Source organism: Ammospiza nelsoni, chromosome 4 (assembly GCF_027579445.1).
Source record: "Ammospiza nelsoni isolate bAmmNel1 chromosome 4, bAmmNel1.pri, whole genome shotgun sequence".
Taxonomy (NCBI): Eukaryota; Metazoa; Chordata; class Aves; order Passeriformes; family Passerellidae; genus Ammospiza; species Ammospiza nelsoni.
In genome coordinates, this window is record NC_080636.1 from 1,260,175 (window position 1) to 1,280,623 (window position 20,449).

The 20,449-nt window shown below is 40.2% G+C and overlaps 1 long non-coding RNA gene across 1 annotated transcript; it reads right to left on the reverse strand.

Annotated features, from left to right (window-relative positions):
* Positions 1-540: 540 nt before the first annotated feature.
* On the reverse strand, positions 541-16,973 carry LOC132072618 (uncharacterized). The gene is made up of 3 exons (XR_009418358.1): positions 16,902-16,973; positions 2,294-2,389; positions 541-1,441 (listed from the first exon to the last, which is right to left on the reverse strand). It is a non-coding gene; the product is annotated as an uncharacterized LOC132072618 (long non-coding RNA).
* Between the last annotated feature and the right edge of the window lie 3,476 nt (positions 16,974-20,449).

Sequence of the window (20,449 nt, forward strand, 5' to 3'; positions counted from 1 at the left end):
AACAAATTAACATGGAATCATTACGAGTAATTTAACTTTTGAAATGAGATCTTTCTGCATGAACAATAGATCCATCTTGAGCCCCCTTCTTTCCCACAACTGTCAAACATGCTTGTTTTTATGAGGCCTGGGATAAAACTCAGTTTGACTTCTCGATAACATCTTCTTTGTATCAAAGCAAGTGAATGTATTCTGAAAAACTACTACGTTCATTCAAATTCCAAACTGATTTTTATGTCACATTTTTGCTTTCTCTATGAATTTCTCTTTTCCTCCCCTTTTATATTAAGATTTGAAGATTTTCAGTGTAAAAGATTTTATATAGAAAACTCCTATCAAAGAAAGCATGTGGTTTTTTTAATTAAAGTCTGCTGATGTTGACAACTTTTGATGACTTCTGACTGATCATTCCTAAGTGATCAGTTAAAGCATTTGATCATCTTTTCAGACTCCACTGGGGATAGTAGGCAGTCATACCAGCAAAAATGGAAAGCACATATCTAATTTTTCTTATGCCAACACAATAAAATCAGTCATTAATTATAATGTTAGAGCAAGATAGTTTTATTATTCTTAGTAACATGACGGAGTGTGGGAAGCTAAAGGACAAAAAAATTACTATATGAGAAGAGTTTGGTGTCCTTAAAGATCAAAAATGTCATAATTAGGAAGGTCCAGCAAGAACAAGGTGGTTGTGTGTCATCCCATTAACGAGCAATTAAAGTGTAATTACATGGATGGAAATCAATATGATTAGAAGTGAAAACTTACCATGCCCCAGAAAGAATTTTGTTACAATTCGTAAAGGAACTGGTTGTTTAATTATGAACACACAGAGGATCAGACTTACAATCAGATTCACTATGTATTTTAATTCATGAATCAAGCTTTTGTGTAACTGAAAAAAAGAAGGAGTTGTGATTTAATTAGTGGCATGAGAGTTGGACAACCCGATCTCATTAGGATTAATCACTTTCCAGGAAGCGCCGGGCGCCGTCTCGCACAGCATCTCCCAGAAATGATCACTATTCTGCAGACCTGAGCTGTGTTTAATGCCACTGTTGCAGGAAGCTGTCATTAGCTGTGTTAGGGAGGACAAAATGGGACAGAAGGCTGCTATTCTCGAAGTGAGTGTGGCAATACAGCCTCTCACAGCTTCCTCTTGCTCATTAATCTCAAGATTCGCCATCTCCTCCAGTACAGGCTCGAAGAACAAATTGGATTTTGTTAAGGAGGGAAATAACAGAGGATAACTCCAAAGAAACAAGGAAGTTGGGCAGGAAGGAGTCAGATTTGGAGAAGGTGATGCACAGATGTTTTCAGGAGTTAATACATCCACGTGGGAGCAGCCATCAAAAGAACCATGCAGGGCAACAGAGGGTGCCATTGTGCCACTGTGCTACTGGTGTAAGCCTTGGTGGGAATGGTTTCTCTCCCAGATCTAGATAAAAAACAATCATATAAACATTTATTTATTTATATAATATTAATATAATATATTTATTTATAAATATTTCAAAATTTTTTTCATGGCAATACAGGCAGGAGAGCATCACACATTTTCACGTAAATATATGTATATATATTTGTATATATGTACAAATAAATAAATATATTGTTGAGGGGGTGAATAAATATAAAAAAAGTTCAAGTCATAGGTAGGCTATGATAAATGTCTTCAGAACACATTCTTTCCTAGCTTCATCTGCAATCCACCCTCTAATTTCTTGATCTGGCAACACACAGGCTCCCAACTGAGCCCTGTCCCTTCCCCTCTCACAAGTGCTTTGTCATTGGAATTATTTCCCCACAAATCTGCTCTGGCTTGTGGTCTATCAGATCAAAGTACTCAGTCATTGACAGCATTTGTTTATAGTAAAAAATGCCATAGCTTCATATCCAGATTTAGCCCCTGTCTCTCAGTGCTGTCAAAAAGGGACATTTTTAGATATCGATGCTCATTCCTGGTTCTCAAGTTATCAGAATTTACAGTTGTAATGTTCTTATGAACAGAGTAGGCTATTTTTGGTCAGAATGATAGACCAAAGCAATTAGGGCCCCGTACTTTATTAACAGGATGGAAAAATAGTCCTAATTAAATATTTTTCGGCTCTCCTAAACATTCCTAAAATAGCCCTTTCTGCAAGGGAAGGGGCATAAGCAGGGGGTGTGACAGGGCAGTGTGAGTCTCCTGGCACTCCTCTGGCTGTCTGCATAATTCATAGCACTTGTTATGTGCCCTGCCCAACATTCATCTGATAAAACCCTCTCCCCCCTGCCGTGTGCTCCTTACCCACGTCCCAGACAGGCACTTGCACACTCCGTGAGGGATTTGCTTCGCGTGGCAGGAGACGCTCGGGGAGTAAAATCACCGATGCCCTTTAGATCTCTGCAAAGCAGGTCAAGGTCTTAAAAGCTTAAGGGGAGAAGCTGAGCCCTGCAAATGTTGGTGTAAAAGCTCCATTGTACAAACAAGAGCCACGTTCCAAGGATGCTGTCACCTTGGATTTCACTAAAAACCACACCCCCCCCCCTCCTTTGCAACTGCTGAACTATTTAGACTGTGAATCCTCAGGACTGGTGACCTTTATTTTGAACCTGGGGATCCTCCAGGGCTCACAATCTCTTCTCCCACCAGGGCACAGGCTTAGGTACATGTTGTGTTGTTGAAATGCAGATCTGAACACAAGCTTTGCGTTCTCTCTGTGTCTGAATGACAATAAAGACCCAGCAAATGACAGGTGCCAGTTGTTGTTTATGGAATATATACATACATATATATATATATATATATATATATATATATATATATATATATATATGTATGTATGTATTCAATACAATTTTTGAGCTTTCAGAGGGAACAGCAATGAGATCAGCTAAGCCTCAAAGTAGTTTAGAAACACTGAAGTTTTGCCCCTGGAAGTTTTTTTTTTTTTTTGAATGCATGTTTTAGAAACAAAACCATGCCAGTTATTCGTTATTCTTGCTCCAAAAAGGGTATCTCATCACAGTGCCATCAATTACAATGGACTGGAAACTATGCACAGTATTTCAGTGAAAATCAATATGAAAAACCTTATGGCAGAAAAATAACATGGCTCTTTTTGTATAGACTGATTTGGAATGACTTCTTTTTCTTGAGTTTTTCTTTGAAGGTGAAGAGGATCAGGTCTGCAATAAAAATGTCTCATGGAAAGAGAAGTAGAATTTATCAGTTTGAACAGGTTCAAAATATATGTAAGAAGGACCCCAAAATGTCAGTGGTTTGGAGGTAGAGGGGAACACTTCTGCTCCTATGGTGAATGTCCTAAAGAGGACTGAAAAGCTTTCAAACTTGAAAAATACAGAGTTTTTTTGAATACAAATAAGAGTGACTAACTTCTAAGCAGCAGAAATCTCAATGTGACTGGGGAAGCCAGAAGAGAAAGAGCAAGGCTTCTTTTCCCACCATGTGCCAAATACCAGTATCTGAAAGATGAACAGTAAACCCAAACCCAAACCCTAAACTCCTGTGGAACAGTCTGTGATGGCCAGGACAAAGGAGAAAGCAGCATTTGGCTGCAAAATCCTTCCTGGAAGTGTTCAAAGCCAGGTTGGAAGGGGCTTTGATCAAACTGATCTAATACAAGGTGTGGCTGTGGGTGTGGAACAAGAAGGTCCCTTCCAACAAAAACCATTCTGCGATTCCTTGAAGTTGTGTGTGGACAATGCTCTCCCACATTGCTTTCTTTGCCAGCAAGCAGAGGTGTGTTGAGCCAAACAACAACCTGACCACTGCCACAACACCACTGGGCTGCCAACTTAAGTCACAGTGTGAAGGAGTAACCATGGAGTTTTTTTCTGCTGAACGTCTTGAACAAAACTTGTGTTGGTGCAGGGGAGGCATGAACCTCCACCTACTGTAAATTTGTAGGAGCTGTCATGATCAGCCAGATTTTTCTTTGGAACAAAGGAAATTCTCCTTTTGAGACCTTTATAAGTTACTCTGGTGTCGAATGTTGCCACTCTTGCCCTTCCTGTCCCTTCCCCACCTACCTTTGATGGTGAGCCAGGTATTGTTTGAACGACTTTTACACTGAGGTCTGTTAATTCCCCATTGAAATCGGCCACAACAGGTCAGCTCCTTCTTTACCTGAGCACATTGTGTGCATGAGGACTGATAAACTTACTCATTTTCCATAAGCTCCATGGAATTTATGTTCACAAATGCTCTCTGAAAATGATGCAGTAGCAAAGAGTCACCATGGTCCCTCTGAGCTAGCAGCAGGGACAGTCAGTGCAAGAGAGAAACGTGGCATCTTCTTGGACATGTGCCCTTGACAGAGACCTGAACAACTCTTAAGGTTTCCCCTTGCACTTAAAAATTACTTGAGGACTTAAGTGCCTGGATTTATTCTTTAAGAGCATTTAAATTCTATTTTGCTCTAACTTTTAATCTTCATTTCTCTCCTAGTGCTAAGTCAAAACTGGAGTTTCTATCCTGTGGAAAATTTTGCCATTTCAGATTCTGTTTCCATTCTCAATCAGAATTAAAAGAATGTGTTTAGAAATTTCAGCTTGGGGAAAAAAAAACCTCATTCCCATCACCTGAGCCAACTACATTTAAGTATAGCTGAAATATTTCTGCCAATCTGCTTTTATTTCCTCTTTCTATGATAGATAAAATAGTTTTTAAAGTTTCTATAATCTTCTTAAACAAGTCAAATCTATCAGAAGAATTTTTGTTTTGACAGAATGGTATTATTCTAGCAAAAGAAAAGTTACTAGTTATAACAGTTATAAGCTATAAAAATATAAGTCATAATCTAAGTCTAGTCTTTTCCTTCCTTCTGCCAAGTTCATGAGAACACCGAGACATGGAGGAGACCCACTCTTCTTTCTAAAGATCTTTTTCCCTCAGAAAAATCTTTTGCCACAAAAATCTTTTGCTGTGAATGAGGCCATTCATTGATTTGATCTTAACTCTCTGCCCCAGCAAAAATAGAGTCCATAGAGAGCTGTTCCCAATCAAAGGGGTTTGTAGAGTTTGGGAAACAGCTGGCTGTGGCCAAGATGCTCAGACTTTCTTACCTAGACAATTGCACCTTAACTTGAAACTCTAGCACTTAACACTGCACTTAGTCTGCCATGCTACATCCATCCTATGATCTGGAATACCACAAAAACCCAGACAAAGTGCTGTGTTGCCTCTTCTGAAAGAAATGCTGTGCAATCACTTCCCAGAAAGGGCTGCTGTCATTCTGTGCAGAAGCACAGCATGTTGTTTTCTCAATCCCAGAGGTACTCTTGCCCCTGCCCTCCCATGACTGGAGGAGAAGAATGGCGAGGAAAAACAGAGGCTATGGCATGAAACAATTACACAGCACTTATAATTTTCAAATGGGATAACAGTAAATGGCATGAACAACGCACTAAAATTGCAAAACTGCAGTTACCACTGATTTTTGTATTGGTATACTTCACCCCTGAATATATATCAGAAATATAGTCAGATCATGATGCCATTTCCCACCAGCACAATGGTTTGGCCTTTTTGTTCCTAGAGCTGCGAGAGAAGGTTTTATCCTAACTAAAAAGAGAGGAGAAGATCCAGATAATTTTTCTAAAAGAAGAGGTATTTAGGAAATCCTCTATAGCCATAATAATGAAATTTTCCCAGAACATTCAGGTTAAATATTGGACAGCTGCCATCACTATTGAACAGATAGGGAAAAGTGTACTTGACCCTGATGCATCCATGTGCATTTCCCATTGATGATCCTGGAGTTTATGGGGTGCTGAAGTGAGACCACTGTGCTGCGCTAGGTGTTCCCCTGGAAAATGGGCCTCTAGTGGTGGACCTTGCAGCCAACCCCTATCACACACACTTAGCCAAAGGGTCAGACATGGTGTGCCCAGAGCATGGGGACACTGAAACACCTCCACGAGCCTGACAGTCCTTTAGACAATTATCTGTTAGATCTTGAAACTCTCAAATCCCCCGGGGCTGCCACGCCACAGGAAGGTGGGTACCCTTCCCAGCCCATCTTTCAGCAGCGGATCCATGTTCTTTCTCTGGAAGGTTATCCACGTGCCACTGTCCATCCCTGCGTTAATCACAGGCCATTATCTAGCTGCCATTGGCTGGAGTCCTGTCTCCAGGGTTTTTTGGTGGTAAAGGCCCCAAATGAGCTAGGTCAGGATCCAATCTTAGTGTAAGAAGGAGGCTTCTCTCAACTCCTCTTGTTTCAGGCGTAGTCCCTCATTTGACACACATGGAAGATATTTTAATAGTAATTATTATCTCCTGATGCCAAAGTTTGCTCTATAAATTTCTCAAACCCAACTTTTTAGCACACTTTCTCTTCAGCCCTCTCTCTGTATGTATATTTGCATGCACACACACACAATTACATCCAAAATGAGACCACACACTGCCTAAACAAGGCCGTGTTGTGTTTTTGCCACGTAACACAGTAACAGCTAATCTCATCCTTCAAAACTCAGCACCTCATCCAACTTTCTGTCCTGCACAATTGCTAAGTGACCTCCCGAGCTGTGGGATCAGCCTCAGTGTTACACCACGGGGCCCCCAGGTACAGCTCCCAGGCCTAGGGCAGGGGGAATCTCTGCTTGCTCTGTGGCATCTGTCAGCATATTGCCACGAGCTTTCATTCTATATTTATGAAAAGGTGCTGAGGCACAGCAGGCATTATGCATGATCTTCGCCATAAAAAAGGATCATGCCCTTATCATGTTTTCTGCAGTAATTTGCTAAATGTCATTGGTGTTACCCAGGTCTCATTCTGCAGAGCCCTGGCGCGCCGTGGTGCTGCTGAAATGTGGTGCTGTCCTCGCACTCATGTGAGTGTTTGCTCTGTCATGAGATCTCCCAAATGCTGGATGTTTGATAGGCCAGTTAGCTGCCTGAATAAATATTTTCACTTTCTTTTAGTCAACACTAGAGCTAAACATTCAACTGAAAATAGCTTGGGGTAAGCATTGTTGGTTTAAAATTAATTTTGTAATAGATTCTGTTTGTAGAATCATTGATTAGTGTTCCTGCGCTGGCTTTTAAAACACAGCTTAGAATATTGCAGAGAAATAACATTTTTACCACTAGAAGTATTATATTTTAGTTGTGTCTATTTTTGGAAGGCTATTTGAAACTGCTCATGGAAAAGTAAAGCAAAACATTCTAGCTCAAAACTAGAGATCTATGCTAGTAATAGAGATTTGATTTTTTTACCTTAATGGCCTATTTTATTTACCTACAGTTAGTTTAGTTACCTACCTATTTAGCTACTTACATTTTGTGAAGCCCAAAGACATTGTAAATAAAAAAAAAAGAAAAGAAAAAAGAAAAAAAAAATAAACTTCACCAGGTGCAGATTTAAGGAGAATATTTAAAACCTCAGTAAGGGTTTTAAAAATACATAACAAAAAGGTAAGATCCTACTTTGGACAGGGAGTTATTTTTGACATTATTTGATACAAGAACTCAACATGGATATTTTTGAAGTATGGTTCTCATTAACATTTGGATAGAGTACATTTCCTTTTCTTGATTCAATCATGAAAAAATTCACTTACAGATAGTCCATACAATAGTGCAACCTCTTTCACACATTACTACATCATAATCCATTTGGCTGCACTTGCTTCAAACAGGTCCACTCTACCCATATGGGCTGGCTTCAGTATTTCTTGCTCCCATCTGTTTTAAGTTATCTTCTTTGGGCTGTGTTTTACTGAGAGATGCTCTTCAGCCACATGCAGAAAGGCTGTTTCTGAGAGAAAATGTGAACAACAGGGGACTTTTCTGCTCTCACATCTGTGGGAGTTCATTGGAGTCAGCTGAGCCTACTGCTGTAGATTTTGGCTCTGCAGAGTCTGTTAAAGCCCATTTTGTCTGCGTGGTCTAAGTTTTCATTACAAAACCCGAGAGGCCTGGTTTGGAAATCCTTGATTCGTGTGAATATTCCTGCTGAAGAGCAGTCCTGCAAAAAGATGTCTTTTTATTTCCTTTTCCTATTCACCTCTTTCCCTGTAGGACCACGTCCTACATCGTGAAGAAGCAGAAGAACAGTCATTGCCCACGGTTTTTCATCCTCAGCAGACAAATTAAGTCAAAATCTACCAGAGGTTTCTACTGTCTTTCGCAGCCTTTGGTGAGTCTCAGGTTGGGCTGGGCAGCCAGGAGGAGCAAACCCAGCTCACAAGACCTTCCCCTACCCTCCAGCCTCACTGCATGCTCATGGCGTGGTGGCACCATGGAAGTCACTGCCTTGTTAGGAAGTCCACAATCTTCTCCTTTCTTGTTGTGTCCTGAAACTCGATGTTCCTGACACAGTGATGCCACTTGACATTACTGATCCCTCCTAAACACCTGCTATCAAATGCATCAAATCTTTTCTTGTCCGCTTGCGTAATGCCCCAGGTCTTTGCAGCATCGAGCAAAACTGATACCACACAGCTGTTGTAGAGCCTTATTTTTTGTTTTGCAGACATGTCACTGCCCCATGCTTTTGCCCTTGAATTTATTTGCATTGATATTCACCTTATACTGGTCAGGCTTGAAAGGACATTGGATGAAATCCAGGCAGAGTGGTCCAGGGTACTGGAAATGGGGATAAAATATGAACCCTGCCATGACTGTGACTGACCTCAGAGAGGAAGGACAAAGCCACTGCTTCCTTTCCTCACTAGACCCAAAGCCATTATTTAATCAAGGGCTTTGATGTTTATTTCTAGTGAAAGCTTCTATTTTTAGGATTTTTCTTTTAAGGTGATCGCTGGCCTTTGGGCTCACCAAAGATGAGACAGAGGATTTTCAATTCTCATTAATAGCTGGTCATATATTTATGAATAACTTGAGGAAAGGGGGACAGAATGCAGCGGATCTTAAATAATGTATTAAGAATGAGATATGGGTTTTCTTTTTCAGAAGTGAAAATCTGTGATGTTACTGAATTTATTGATGCAGTTCTGCACCAAAATTTAGAAAGAAAATAGCACAGAGAAAAAAAATTAATTAAAACTCTGTGCATAATTGTTTTCATTTCTCCAGAGGTAGTAAGACCATTTATCACAATTTTTAAAATACTTTCTAACTTTAAAATGTTACCTAAAGAATGCAAAAGAAAACCGACATAGCTCAATCCTCTTGATTTTTAAATTAACCTTTCCTTATTTATTTTGTCTTCTGTTAAATCTTTCTTTGTCTGAATAAGTGTGAAACAATAGAAAGGTGTGTGACCATTCCTCTATAATACTGAAATAATTTGTTACAAATGTAAAAAAAAATCTGAAAGAGGCTAGAGCTGTGTAGAGTGTACGTTTATTTTTCTGATATGCAAGTTCAGGAAATCTCCACATGGCATAAAACCAGACTATTCCAGCCCATGTAGGGTATCACATATATTCAGTAGAGGTAACATTATGTGAGAAAATAAAGAAAAGTCCTTTCCTAAAATTACAGAATTTTATGAAGAAAATATTAATGATATATGACTTGAACATAGAAACCTATAGTAAACAGAGGCCACAAAAAATTAGCCTATTCCTCAAAATTAAAGAGGATAATAATAATAATAATAATATGAAAATATAAGTTAAAATAATATTTAAAATATAGATATTAAAAGTAGAAAAAGTAATAAACTATTTAAACACAATTTTGTGGTTACATTTTATATATATAACATGTTGTTGTGATAATATATATTTAATAATACTCTTCTTCTGATATAATAGAATAATATAATATTTTTCTTATATATTAATATAACAATTATAATAATAGATCAATAATATACTTTTAAAAATATTGGAACAAGTATATAAAAATAATTTTCTGTAAGTAGTTCTATGTTGCTAATTTTAAATTATAACGTTTTTACATAGTATAATACTGCATACATTATATATAATATTGTTAGCTATTAAATGTAGGAATAAATTCTACATTTGGCACTGCCACATTTCCGGTGATTATCATAAGGCTGTATAAAACTTGGATGTAGTTTAATTTTTTTTCTGCTTATTAAAAGTCATGTGAGCATAAAATTATCTTGTATCAGATTATAATTTATAATTTTCACCTAACTTTTATTAATTTAGACCAAGTTCAACTTTATGAGAATCCTGAAATATTTTTATCTTCCACAGGAATAACCTTAGCATGAAAGTAAGGCACAAAATAATTAATACATTCAATAGTTCAACATGTGAACCTTTACTGTGACCATTTTCCACTTTGCTTGTTCCCCTTTGTTTGTTTGCTTGCCTTTATATTTTACATATCTAAAAATATATAAATGGAATTAAATATTAAAAACACATTTGAGAAGTTATTCCTTAATTGCTAGGTAGTTAAGTGAATTTAGGTTGGAAATTATTCCAGTCTGATCTACAAAACCTCTGTAGAGCAAAGATTTCCATTCAGAGGGGCAGATATTATAACTTTATTGTTGTTTCTATATTTTAGTCCCAATGAAGACAGAAGAAATAGATTCATCATGACTGTAGGAATAAAATCTAACCATAAACAGATATCAGTTCTTGTAATTTTTTTTCTGGAAAATTCTCTTATCTAAAGATTCAAATTATTTACTTCTTTAAGGTTAATAACTAAAAAAATCAGAATTTTTAAAGTTGTTCAGCCACTTGATTTGCAATTTTAACTAGCATTTGTTTGAGGGAAAATATTAATTTCACCCCAAGGAATAAATAATATGAGTTACCAGTACTGCAACTCTGATGTGCAAATAAGTACACATTCTTCCTCTGTAAATAGTGTGCTTTCTAAAATAAAAGTCACATTAATATTTCACCTCTACCATGTTTTCTTAACAAAATGGAACTTTTGATAATTAATTCTATAATTCTTAAATCCCACCTTATCTGAATTTGCTTTGAACCCGACAGTAGCACTGTCATGACAAAGAACATTTTAAAAGCTTTGAAACATGGGCTGGCCACTGTGCAGAACGTGTCCCTTAATAGCAGCAGTGGCAGGAGATAGAGGTGCCTTTCAACTGTCTTTTCATTTTGCCAAGACCAAGTCAAAGGAACTGAAAGGGGACGAAGTGACAATGGGCCTTTGTGTGTCTCAGGTCACCATTTCTGGGCAATGAGCAAACAAACTCTGAGCAGGAGTTACCTGTGCAAAGTGCAATAGCCCAGGTGATTTTAACTGCAGCTTCAATAACGTGCAACATGATATTTCCTCACTGTAACTCAAGAGGAATTTTTTGTTTGGATTTTTTCCCCCTCTGCTTTATTTTTTTTTTTAATTTGGGGACTGTTGGATATGGCCAGAAAGAGCAGCACATCCCTGGCCCAGCCCGGATGCCATGAACACCCTTAGTCTGGAAAGAGGCATTTGCATCCAGCAGGGCTGGGGACTAACTCAGCATCCAGCAGGGCTGGGGACTAACTCAGCCTAGAGAAGACAGCAGATGAACAAGATAAATCCCACCCCAAAATGAGGGAGCAGCATTGTGAAAATGATACAGTGGGTCAATGAAAAGACACCTCAGTCTCCAGTTCTGGAGGGTGACTGAGCTGCAGTAACAGCTCCACCAGTGAGATGAAGATGTTGGATTTGGGAACATGAGGCTTCATGAGCCCAAGAATGGGCAAACCTTACTGACATCAGGAAAACTTTGATTTCTTGCAGAAATGAATTTGGAAATATGTAAACATATAGACACTGTGTGCAGAGAGAAAAATGATCTAGAATAACACCAAAAGAATATTTCTGTGTGGGGAATGCGATGTTGTCCATCTGAATTGTTCCCCAGGGCACAGTGAGTCGGACAGGGCTCCTCTGCAGGGGCTGCTGACCCTAAGGGTGGTTGGCTGAATCACTGCCCTCCTCCTCATGGGATGCTCTGCCAGCTTTGATCTTTGGATCCAATGCTCCTGAGGCTGAGCAGCTGCTCACAGGGAATTTTCCAAGAGGGCTGCTGTCTCTGAGCTCGTTAGCCCTTCCTTTGGCCTGAAGCAGCCAAGCCCCAGTGACATTTACTGCTGGTGGAAAAACCCCACCCATTATTTGGCTCTTCTAGTGGAGGATGAGATTAAGAGAAATTCAGGGCATTATACAGCCTTGTGGTGACTTTGGATGGATAGCTGGAGTAACTTGGGGAATAATGCCATGTGTGACAATTTTGACTTTGCACAAGAAACCTCGTGAGCTAGAGGCAGATAAATGGGGTTATCAGCTATGACACAAAACTCGGTCTTAAAGTTGGTATATTTCCTTGTGAATAAGGCCATAACATGTGTTCAGGCAGGTATCACCCACTAAAGCAAGATATAAAGCTTCACTATCTTTCAAACTGCTCAAACTTTGTCTTCTCTCCATCCCAAATGGGAATATTTTAATGTAGTTTTTTAGTTCTTTTTTAAAATTTATTTACCTGGGAGCCCCAAAGGGAGCTACTATGAAACAGGCAAACATGATTGCTGGATTGCAAAAAAATGCCATAAAAATAGGTCCTAAGGTACTGTAGCAGAGGGAAGGTCAACGAAAATTTAACTGAAGCAATCGGAACAGAAGTTGTCAATACAGAAAAAAAATGCCATCAGGATAAAGCAGCTCAGTACACCTTTACTCACAGCCACACCATGGATTAAGCTAGATAGAAATATGGATTTCCAGCTCCATATCCAAACTCTTCTTTCCCTATTCAGTATCCCACAGCCCCATACCCACCAGTGTCCTCTCCCTGTGCAAAGATGTCAGCAAGAGCTGAACCTTGGCTTCACTCCATTTCAGAAATCCCACGGGACTGAGAGAGGAACAGAAAGTGGCTACTGTTCTGGATTGAGAAGAAAGCTCTGAGGTCTGAAGGAGAAGATTTTGGGCTGTTGCTCTTAAATGCTGGAGACACCAGGGTCAGACTCTGGAGACTTGGTAGAGGAATAATGTTCTGTGATTCTGCCCTGCACAGCTTACTCTGATGGACAGACTCATTAGCAACAATTAACATCCCATATCCAGGCAAGGCTTGTAAAAGTACCAAAGTAATCACTGACTCAAAGCTGAAGTAACATTTAGAAATCAGTTTTCCTGCACATCCAAGCCAAACAAACCAGATTTGAGTTTCTGCAGACACTCAGTAGTCTCATGTGCTGTTTCTGGGCAACGGGGAGGCTGTTACACAAACAGCCCTGCTACAGCTTCCAGTGGGCTGAAAACAGGCTTTTTCAAACCATTGCTGAATGCCTCCCAATTGCATTTTGCCTCCCTGCTTATTTGTTGTTTTGCATTAGGTGACCCTGCTAGCAGTGCACCATCACATGGAGAACATCAAAAGGAGGGTCAGAAGTTATCCCAGCTCTTATCTCATGGCCAACATCGTTTCCCAACCACTGCACATCTGCCTCGCATTTTGTGAATTTTAGCACGTTGAAATCATCGTGGCTCAGAAAAGCTTTCCTGGAGCCTGCTTGGTTGGTTTTCACTCAGATCACTGCTGGTTCATGTCCTGCTCTCCAGAATTTGAATTACTTTGCACATCTGAGCAGTGCCATTGACAGGGGGAATGTCTGAGTGGGGGAGTGTCTGCAAGCCCCGGACCCTAAAGCTGAAATGAGGCTGAAAAGCACCAGCAAAAAGGGGTCAGAGAGAAGGAAGGACAGGACAAAACACAGTAAGTGGTGAACAAGTTCAGGCTGTGAAATCTGGTTAATTTAACTTCTTATAATAAAGTAAGGAACTATTTGCAGAACAGAAAACACAGAAGGAAATATCAGCCTTGAAACAAATGTCATCATTCTCTCCTAATTGCAATACGTAATCTGTGGTGGAAATTAATAAAAATGCAACAAGGGAACTAAGCAAGGAAAAAATATAGTCACAATAATGGGACAATTCTGCAGCATTGACTAGAAGATGTCGCTAAACTGGTTGACACTGATTTTAGACACTCACTACCACCTACAGCAGGTTAAAAATAAAATCTTACAAAGTTTGGGTTTTGGAGAGAGAACAGTGGCAGCTGAGACACAGCAATTTGTACACAAGAGGCCAGAAGCAGTTTGGGGCAGGGATTTGTGTTGTGATATATTTCTACACCTGAACCCTATTACCAAGAAATATTATTAAGTCATGAAAAGCTGGTTAAAATAAATAAAATCAAATTTTTGTAAATCATGCTGTTGAAGACCTGCATGCTCAGGAGTAGTGTTGCTCATTCAGAGTCTAGTTTGAGTTTCCAGGATCAGAGACAGAGCAAAATAAGCCCTTCCATTACCTCGAGCAGCCTGCAGTGAAATGCAAGGGTGACTTCCTTTGACCTGCTGGTCTCGATTTTGGTGTCATGCCCTGATTTCACGTGTATTCTACAAAAATTTCTGGTTTCAGTTTCTGGTTGTTGGGTGATTAACTGTTTGTCCTGCTGCAGTCCTTCCTTCTCCCCCTCAGTCCCACACTCCAGGGTGGCAGGAGGCACGAACTGCAAATTTACTGGAACAACACCGCCAGCAAACCCAGCACCCTGTGACTTGCGTATCCTAAAACCACAGTGTACTTTATTTACTTTCTCTTTCAATGAATGATTGCCATAATAGGGACACTGAGGAGTTAATGCACCCTGTGACTTGCATATCCTAAAACCACAGTGTACTTTAATTTAAATTAAAAACCCCACACTTTCTCTTTCAATCTGAATGATTGCCATAATAGGGACACTGAGGAGTTAATGCACCCTGTGACTTGCATATCCTAAAACCACAGTGTACTTAAATTTAAATTAAAAACCCCACATTTCTCTTTCAATGAATGATTGCCATAATAGGGACACTGAGGAGTTAATGCTGAATGTGTTTCTGGGTGGTGTCAGAGCCTTTGCTATCCCACCCTGTGTCACTTTGGGTGTTTCTGAGTGCCCCGTTTGAGAGCCCCTGGGGCTGGAGCTGATGAGCACGACCAGAGCCTCGGCTCCTGGCATCAGCATTGCCAGAGAGACGCAGTGAGATGGGAACGGGGAGAGCAGCAGCCTTCCAGCGGGGAAAATGCCTGTTTGTCCCAGCTGAAATGCTTTGCAGCAGCTTCCAGACTTTGACAGCCGCCTAGGGAAGGGGGGATCGACTTCACCTCCCTTCCGACCCCGAACAGCCGCTGATGTGTTTGTGCACAACAGCCCAAACTGCAATCTTGCAAGGCTTTTTTTCCAAGAGGAGCAGTAATCTTGGCGGCTCCATGCTCTGGGGATCACTTCTGGAAGCCCCAAGGGACTGAACATCAAATCTTTGAGTAATCGGGGCTCAGCAGAGCCAAGCAAATTCAAGTCCTTTCGTTTGTTTGTTTGGAAGGTTCCCCATGAGCACAGATCCATGCCACTGCCTGGTTTAGGTGAGAAACTGCCAGTTTCTGTGCAGGGACATAGACCTTCAAGACCTTCTCAACACCTCCAAAATGTTCTCTTATTATCTATTATTTTCTTTCCACTTTGTGGGGTTTTTCTAATGCCGTAATTTTCTTTCTGAAAATCATACTGTTATTTAGCTATTTAAAATTGCTATGTACCCGTGAATACAAATCTCTTATCTATTTCCATATTATCTGAGCTATTCCATAAGTTTAAAATCTTAAATTATTGATTGCTTTGTCAAGACATCATTTCAAACATGACTGAAGAGCTGAAATACAGCATTTAAAGTTAGGACACTTTTTACCCTCTGTCTGGAGCTCTCCTTCTCATTTAAATAAGGTGCCAAGCAGGTCACTATAACTTTTTTCACTTTTTTTTTTTTAATTTGTTTTGCAGAACTTCAATAATTTATTTCTTAAAATGTTAGTGTATAGCTTAATTTATTAACTTTCCTTTGGGTGATGGAACACAAACTGTGATCGCTTACTGAGCCTGGTAATCAAATATAATTTGAATATAATGTGGCCTCAAAATTAATAGCCCTGAAACAAATGAGAATAGCAGACTCTAAAAAAATTGCCAGAATAGGAGCCCAGCAGGCTCTCTTTAAATGTGTCTTTTAGAAAAATTGCATACTAATAATCCTATTATTCAATGGAAAAAAAAAGTATCTTTCTATTTATTATATGCTCTGGAAAAGCCACAGCCTTTTACAATGCTGCTTCTCACAAATCACTTCAGTTTAATGATGTTACTGTACATTTCATCTCTCATTTGAGTAAATATGTTTATTTCATCCTGGAGAGAGATTTTATTTTAACTTTAAGATTATAATTTCTTAGAAGTCTGTCACAGAACAACATGAGCTCTGCCAAATGGAAATACATACCCACCCCCCTGCTGTATGTTTAAAAAAATAAGGATTTTTTCCTCCAGCACAGAAAAAAACTTATTTATTCTGACAAAGAAGCAAAGGACAGCTATCAGAGACACTAAAGTTAACTGCTGCCTGAAGTCATAAACATCTGGTGGCTATTTTAATTGCATTGTGAACTAACCACCAAATCCTCCACTAAAGAATAAAAGTATTTCCCCTGTGCAATACTGTATTTTAGAATTCTTCTCTTCTGAATCAATGTCAGACCTGATTACAGCACAATGAAGTCTGTGTTTCATGCCTGCATCTTCTTGAAAACACCACACACTCTTATTACAATTGCAGGTTTACTCAAAGCATCTCATACAGACAAATTTTTCAGGTTACTTCTGCAAACACTGACTTAGAGATAAAATATAATGCTTAAATCACTGTAGTTTGTTTGCAAATATGTTAGACAGATCAGTACATCTGCACAGAAATGCTGGACATTGGAAAGCACACAGATAACCACACAAGCACACAGATTTGTGTATATGAGATATGGATGTGTACATATATGCATACACACACACAAAAAATGCAGATATTCATACACATATATGCATATACATGTATATATAAGAGGAATTTAAGTAAGTAGTAACACCACCTACCTAAATGTGAACAGAAATTGTTGTTAATAAAATACTTGCATGAGTTGTACGGGGACCTTCTAAATGTCTGTGCTTCCTGGGGAGACTAAATGACCTCTTTTTTACAGATACCAAGATCAAAGCTCTTGGTTTAGATACTCCAGCTGTCCCTCTCGTTGGCATTTGACATGCTACCCGGTCCATTTAAAATCAGGGGGCATGTAAACATTTTAACCCTTGGCAGCAGTATCTGAGAAAGATGCTGGCAATAAATGGTCGTAACTGCCTGGGCCAAATCACATTTGGCGTCCTCCCTTTGAAGTCCATGCAGGCACTGTACCCTATGGTTTTGACAAAGAGCCAAGTCCAAAAAAAGGATGTAGGCTCTGAAGCTGTCCGGATGTGGACTTTGGGATCCAGAGTGGCTCCGTGCTGCTGAGCAGTTGCCTCCAAGCCCACTGCAGGACTCCCTGCCTGACCTTGGAGGCTTTTTGCCTCGGCTCTGCTCTGGTGCACTCCCTGCATTGCCCTAGAACTCAAATCCCAATGTTTTTTGTACAAGCAGAGGGGCACCTTCATCCCTCGTGAAGCTTCCTTTGGTGGGTGTACATGGGGGTTACACATGCTGATAGGATTAGACCCTGCTCTGAATTTAGTCACAGCTATTTATTTAATTTTTTTTTAAACCATTGCCACAGGAGGGTGCCATTTTTCTGTTTAAGCTCTGGTTGAGCCACGGGGTTCAAATAGTCTGGATCCACCATGCCCCAGGAGAGCAGGAGATGGTGACTGTGATCCCAGGACAGGTGTCCTTGCATGCCCACACCCTTCCCACCAAAGCCAAGTCAGGTCCATGGAGATGGATAAACAAACAGCATCAACAAGATCCTACGGGTAAAAGTGTTACTCGTGGTCCTCAGCAACAGGTTGTTTTCTGTCACATTTTTAGAGAAGAGAGATAGCAATGGAAAACCAGGGCCCTTCTCCTCTGCAGCCATGCTTTGAAAGAGTGAGTCTTTTCTGTCTCTCTCTTTCCAGTCTTTGGAGACACAGTGGTGAACCTCATCCTATTTGATTCCTGAAGATACTTGGCTTCTGTACTAGGTACCCATGGTCCGCAGAAAGGATGAGCTCCACACCCAGCTAAAGTGTGTCTCACGGGCCTGTGTGTGGCCTGAATTCCATCCTCCCATGCTGAGAGTCCAGTTGCTTGATCCACCTGCATTTTGGGTTTCAGGCACTTAAATACGTTTTCCCTTGAAATGCCAAAGTGTTTAAAGTGCCCTAGGCCAGGCAGTGAGGCAGGCTGATGTGACACTGGTTATCAGAAGTTAGAGCAAGCCTGGCACACAGATGCCTCAGAAGGTGACGCAGAACTTGTTCAACACCACGTATTGCCATGGGGAGGAGGAGGAGGGCACTGCAGGTGGTGGTACATCCCTCCCAGAGACACCTGTGTGGTAAGGAGGGGGCTGAGAAGGCAGCTCTGATGGTTGCTGTCTGGCACTGCAGTGGGGAACTGGATGAGTCCACAGGACCTGGTCCTCAGGGGAAAACCTGAGAACTCATTTTCTTCTTGAAGAACGTTCATGTAGTCAGCTGAAATGGCAGAAATAATGCCGCTGGCAGAGTCCCAGGATTTTTCCTTCTCTAACTACCAAACAGTTTCTGCTGCATCCACTCATTTGGTTTCTCCAAACATCTCCAGATGTTCTCTCTCCTGAACATCTGAGTTTCAGGCCCATCACCCTCCTCACTCTTCCTGGTGCCATTTTCCTTGTGGACAGCCACTTGCATGAAGGATTTGCCTCCTCAGTGCCTGCTCAGCAAACGTGCCTGTTCATCTGTCCCTGCACTGCCTGCTCACCCCTCAGGTCCATTTGGGAAGCAGTCAGGCATCCTCAGGAGCATCCCTGTGCCTGAGATCTGATGTCTAGGAGCAAATCCCTGAATTCAGGAGCAATCCCTGAATCTCAGAGCAAACAAGGCCTGCTGCTCTGTGCCCATGCTGCTCTCCTGCCAGTTCTTACTCTCAGGGGTTCATCCAAGGTGGAAGCTGCTTCTGCCCTGGACGTGGCTTCCCATGACATGCTCACAGCTTCTCAGGCTCTGGTGGCTCCTCCAGTATTAAGTACATAAAACTACACCCAGAAATGAATTAGCAATATTTAAGTCAAACTGACTGCAAGTGACTTACAGCACGTTTGAGTATTTAAAGGCAGTGGCAGGCACTACGCACAGCAAATAAAGGTATTCATGCCATTCTAAGTAGTGGAGAACACATTTGCATTCAACATCTATTGTCAGTAATCGTGTGAGCATTTTATAACAACAGAGATCTCAGCAAATGTGATCTAAGGGGGTCGTTGAAAGGGGAAAATGTAAAATAATGCTAAGCTCTGAAGTTTTTTCCCCAATTATTCTTTCTTACAGAACAGCAGCTATTAAAGTGTCTTGTTAAATATGTGGCCTTTAAGTAAGCACCCACTTCTCTGGGCTTAATATTAAAATTTACTCAGGCTTAATATTCTTTTAAAGTTAGGTTTCTACAAAGAGATCAAACAATCTAACTACACCATTTCAGAGTTTAAACAAATACACTTGGAGCTGTAGTAGCAGGATTTGGTTGTTATTAACTGATTGTAATTGTATCAGAGCATTTATTTACACTTCCAGATGATGTTACAGAACACTTTTGGGGAGGTTTTCCTAATAGTGCAAGCATAGATGGAAAAGTTGAAAGAAACAATGTCCAGAATTTCTATAATTAATACAGAGCTGACTGTAGGTGTTTGTAGTCAAGGGATTGAAGAAATTGATGTAATACCTTGAATGTTGGTGCTGTTTGAGAATGACTACCACAGTAGAAAGGCTGAAACCTGGATTCCAAGCGTACCAAGCCTGCACTCCCTATCAGTTGCTGATATGGATCACTGGTCACAGCTCTAATTGACTGATTACACAAAAGCTCTTTGCAAAACCAGGACTAAGCCTCTGCAAAGGAGGAGCTGCAGTTCCTAGTGACTGGCTCCAACCAGAGCTTCAAAGTTCATGTAGAGTCACCAAAACCGAATTTGAGGCCTGAAAAGAAAAACTTGGGGGATTTTTCCTGTGCATTTATAGAGTCTGAAGGAGTAATAAATAGGACCAGAACAGTCAGATGAAACATTAATAGCCAGGGTGTAAATTGAGCAGCAGTGTTTAAGAATGTATTTTGTGTCTGTCTTCAAGTAAAAAAAGTATTTAGATCAGAATTTATGAAAAGTTTGGAAGATCAGCTTTTGATTTGCTGATAACAAAATTCAGATGAATTTCAGGAAAAATAACAGCATGAAGTAGCACACCTCTAGAATATTATTTCAGTGATGGGGCTGTAAGCTTGTTTTCCTTTTACCTCTTTCAAAACCAATTAAATTAACTGGTGCTGTAGCTCCTTGCACCATAATCTCAAATTTAATTCTGCAATTGGCCTTGAGAAATCTTTTCACCTGTTGCCTTGAAAACAGGAAGAAAAGCAGAGGCAGAGAAAGGGAAGTGTAATCAAAATTCCTGGTAGCAACTGAGGATCT